The sequence below is a fragment of the Sinocyclocheilus anshuiensis genome, unplaced genomic scaffold (genome assembly GCF_001515605.1).
Source record: "Sinocyclocheilus anshuiensis isolate Anshui unplaced genomic scaffold, SAMN03320099.WGS_v1.1 scaffold1275, whole genome shotgun sequence".
Lineage (NCBI taxonomy): Eukaryota > Metazoa > Chordata > Actinopteri > Cypriniformes > Cyprinidae > Sinocyclocheilus > Sinocyclocheilus anshuiensis.
Genome location: NW_015540903.1, coordinates 123163 through 127838, shown reverse-complemented (window position 1 = coordinate 127838; position 4676 = coordinate 123163). Strand labels below are relative to the sequence as shown.

The 4676-nt window shown below is 41.6% G+C and overlaps 1 pseudogene; it reads left to right on the top strand.

The window, feature by feature from the left end:
* The first annotated feature begins 553 nt into the window (after positions 1-553).
* LOC107689126 (protein NLRC3-like) lies at positions 554-3957 on the top strand (annotated as a pseudogene).
* Positions 3958-4676: the final 719 nt, after the last annotated feature.

Genomic DNA, 4676 nt, shown 5'->3' with positions numbered 1-4676 from the left:
CTTTAATGTTAGGTGGGATTTCAGAAAAATGTGCGATTAATTAGTAAAAATGTTTTAAATAGATTGACAGCACTAATATATACAGATCTTATACATAATAAATGTGACCATACATGTTTGAATCTGCATCGCGATATATTATCAACTATAGTAAACTAACTTCAGAAGTTTAACTTGTGACTGCACCAGAGCAAGATAATTTCTTTTATTTGTCCTCTTTCATGGCCAAGTACTTCAGTGTAAATGCATTCAAATTCCTTATATCTTTAATCTCTTAACCTTTAACAAAACATTTTTTTGAACCTCGCTGGCTCTATCGCGTGAAGTAAATCACACTTGCTCTGTGTTGTAAGGCATGTGATTGGCTGTTCGCCACTGATTTTACACATTCATGTGCACGTGCTCCCCAAACTCAGGATCAAAGCCTGAGGTGACAAAGAAAGTTGATGGTCAGCATCATAGTACCAATAAACCTGGATTGGAGTTGTTTGGTTTTGTCAACTCGAACCTAATCCTGTAACTCTGAATTTGTTCATCCACCATCATGGTACAGGCCCCAGGAGAATGAAAGCCTCCTGAACAGCATCTACACACAGCTCTACATCATAGAGGGAGAGAGAGAAGGAGTGAATGAAGAACATGAGGTTTTACAGATGGAGAAAACAGCCAGAACACAACACTCACAAGACACTCCAATCTACTGCAATGACATCTTTAAAGCCTCAGCTGAAGCAGGATCTGAGGAGAAAGAGCAAATCAAGACTGTTCTTACTAAAGGCATCGCTGGAATCGGAAAAACCATCTCTGTGCAGAAGTTCATTCTGGACTGGACCGAGGGAAAAGCCCATCAGGACGTAGAATTCATGTTTGTGCTTCCATTTCGAGAGCTGAACTTGATCCGAGATCATCAGTACAGTCTTCACAGACTTCTGCTGGACTTTCATCCTGAACTTCAAGATCTGGACTCACAGATTTATGAGGAGTGTAAAGTTGTGTTCATCTTTGATGGTCTGGATGAAAGCAGAATCACACTGATGTTTTCAGACGCTCAGAAAGTTTGTGATGTGGCTGAGACTTCATCAGTGGCTGTGTTGATGTCAAAGCTCATGAAAGGAGAGCTGCTTCCCTCTGCTCTCATCTGGATCACCTCCAGACCAGCAGCAGCCAATCAGATCCCCTCCAAATACATCAACCGTCTGACAGAAATTCAGGGATTCACTGAGCCTCAGAAGGAGGAATATTTCAGGAAGAGAATCAGTGAGCAGCATCAAGCCAGCAGAATCATCTCACACATCAGAAGAGCAAGAAGCCTCCACATCATGTGCCACATCCCCGTCTTCTGCTGGATCTCATCCACTGTGCTTCAGAAGCTCCTGGAAGAAGATCTGAGTGCAGAAATCCCTCAAACTCTGACTGAGATGTAGATCCACTTCCTGCTCATTCAGATCAACATGAGGAAGCAGAAGTATGAAGAGAGAGATCCAGAGAAACTCCTGCAGTCCAACAGAGAAGTGATTGTGAAACTTGCTGAAGTGGCTTTCAAACAGCTGATGAAGGGCAATGTGATGTTCTACGAGGAGGACCTGATTGAGAGCGGCATAGATGTCAATGACGCCTCACTGTATTCTGGGATTTGCACTGAGATCTTTAGGGAGGAATCTGTGATTCATCAGAGGAAAGTCTACAGCTTCATTCATCTGAGCGTTCAGGAGTTTCTCGCTGCATTTTACTGGTTTCACTGCTGTACATGCAGTACTCTCACAGCACTTGAATATTTTGAACCATTGTATAATTTGCTTAAAGGTGCAGTAGATAAAGCTCTTCTGATTAAAACTGGACAGCTGGATCTGTTCCTGCGGTTCCTGCTGGGTATCTTACTGGGGTCCAATCAGAGACTCTTACAAGATCTACTGACACACACGGTGGACACCACACAAACCATCAACACAATCAGACTGTACATTAAAGATAAAATTAAACATGATGATCTCTCAGCTGAAAGGTCCATCAATCTGTTCTTGTGTCTTCTTGAAGTGAATGATCAGACTCTGTACAGAGAGATTGAGGAGTTTGTGAGATCAAACAAACACTCAGAGAAGAAACTCTCTGCTGCTCACTCTTCAGCAATAGCCTACATGCTTCAGATGTCAGAGGAGCCGCTGGATGAGTTTGATCTGAAGAAATACAACACAACACAGGAGGGTAGAAGACGACTCATACCAGCTGTCAACAACTGTAGAAGAGCTCTGTGAGTATTAAATTAATGTATTACAATGAATAGACTGAAAGTGAATGAAAGATTTTCTGAAAATTGTTTTTATTCTCTTTCAGACTTCCTGACTGTAATCTCACGGTTGAGTCCTGTAAAATTGTGTCTTCAGCTCTTCAATCCTCAAATTCTCCTCTGAGAGAGCTTGATGTGAGTAACAATGATCTGCAGGATTCAGGAGTGAAGCTGATCTCTGATGCTCTCAAGAGTCACAACTGTCAACTAGAGATACTGAGGTGTGTGGGTGTAAACGTGAAGAGCACTATAGACTTAACAGGTTTACCAATTATTTAAAATCTTCAACAGGATCATGATGTTAGTATTAATGTCTCCTTTTTTATAGGTTATCAGGTTGTATGGTGACAGATGAAGGATGCTGTTATTTGGCTTCAGCTCTAGGTTCAAAGCTGTCACACCTGAGAGAGCTGGACCTAAGCTACAATCACCCAGAACACTCAGCACTTCAGCTGCGCTCTTATCAAAATGATCCGGACTATGCGCTGAAGATACTCAAGTATGAACTCAACACTGACATACTGTCCTGTGTGTATATGTGTGTGTGAATAAAATAAATGTTAGAGCTGTCTAAACTGAAAACAACTTGCACTGACATATCTTAAAATACATCAGTGCCATTGTTTTGTCTCAAAATGCACACGTTTTTGTTTTTTTTGTAATGCATGATTGTACAAACTACTTAAATGTCCTAATTTAACTAATGCCTAGTCCTAGCTTATTCTAATCCCTGTCCGGGAAACAACCCCAAAATGTTTGCAGTGAGACCAAACAGATAAAATATGCCAAGAACATAAAATTCACCATTTATCTTGTGGTGTAAAATCAGAGCATCTCCATTTTAAAAGACAGTAAACTGTATATCATATCAGCCAATCAGTTTTCTTAATGTGTGACTGTTTGTCTGTTTTTAGTTTAGACTATGGAGGACTTTGCAGGGTCAAACCGGGACTGCAGAAATGTAGGTTTTTGCTCTCACACATTTAGACCTTTTAAATGTTCTAATGTCTTATAGATTTTTTTAATGCTGTAATTTTTCGTTCAGATTTCTGTGATCTCACACTGGATCCAAACACAGTAAACACTGAACTCATACTGTCTGAAGAGAACAAAAAGGTCACACATGTGAAAGATCCTCAGCCGTATCCTGATCATCCAGACAGATTTGAAGGTGTTCCTCAGGTTTTGAGTAAAGAGAGTCTGACTGGACGTTGTTACTGGGAGGCTCAATGGGAAGTATGGGCCCGTATTGCAGTGAGCTACAAAGGAACCAGTAGGAAAGAAGGCACTAATAGTATGTTTGGGCTTGATGACAAATCCTGGAGTCTTTTCTGCAATGCCAATGGATTTAACATTTGGCACAAGAATAAAACCAAGAACATACCGGCTCCTTCATCTTCATCTAAAAAAGTAGGAGTTTATCTGGACATGTCGTCCGGCACTCTGTCCTTCTACAGCGTCTCTGACACACACACACACACTCACACACACACTTACACACATTCAACACCACATTCACTGAACCCCTCTATGCTGGATTTATGATTAATTTACTCAACTCCTCAGTGTCTCTGTGCAATTAAACATTCACGCACGCACGCACACACACACACTGTCACGCCCTTGGACTGCCCCGTGTTCCTGTCCTGTGTTTTGCTCCCCATGACCCAGTTTCTCCCGTGTTTGATTATGTTTATTGATTTCAGGTGTGTCTCGTTTATTTCCTTGTTTAGTTCCTGGAAATTTAAGCTCTGTGTTTTCCTGTGTCCTGCATCCAGTGTTAAACGTCGATTCCCCTGTGCTACGTGTGTGTTCCTGCCGGTGTAAGTCTTTATTTGGATAATAAAGATTGTTCCATGTATTAATCTCCATTGTCTCCGCGCTCCTCATTCCTACACAGTAGGCAGACCGTGCCACACACACACACGGTTTTTGTAGTATGAATTTACTCAGCTTCCGACTTTGCTACTGTTCGGATGCTCTTGCTTACTGCTCCGCGCTTTGCTCTCTGTTTATGTACTTTTCTCAGATTTTTCTAAGATTCTAACTCCAGCAGATCAGCACAGTGCTCAAACGACACATTTTTTGGCAGAAACACTAAAACTAAAAACTTTATTTGGATTGGAATTATACCACAAAAAAAAGAAGACTTTTTGCCTCCCACTGCCAGCGGCTTGCATTCCAGAGACGGGAAAACAGCTGCCTACATTCAAACAGACGAGAAAGAAAATGCCTCTTGTGGAATCTACTTGCTGCATGAACTGCCATAAACTTCTACAAAGGATTGTGGTTCTTGAAACAAAGTTACTTGCTGGACTTCCAAAAGAGGCGGAACACTCAGCAGACCGTCGTCACGGACCCCCTCAGCATACAGCCGGTGAGTCCCATGAAT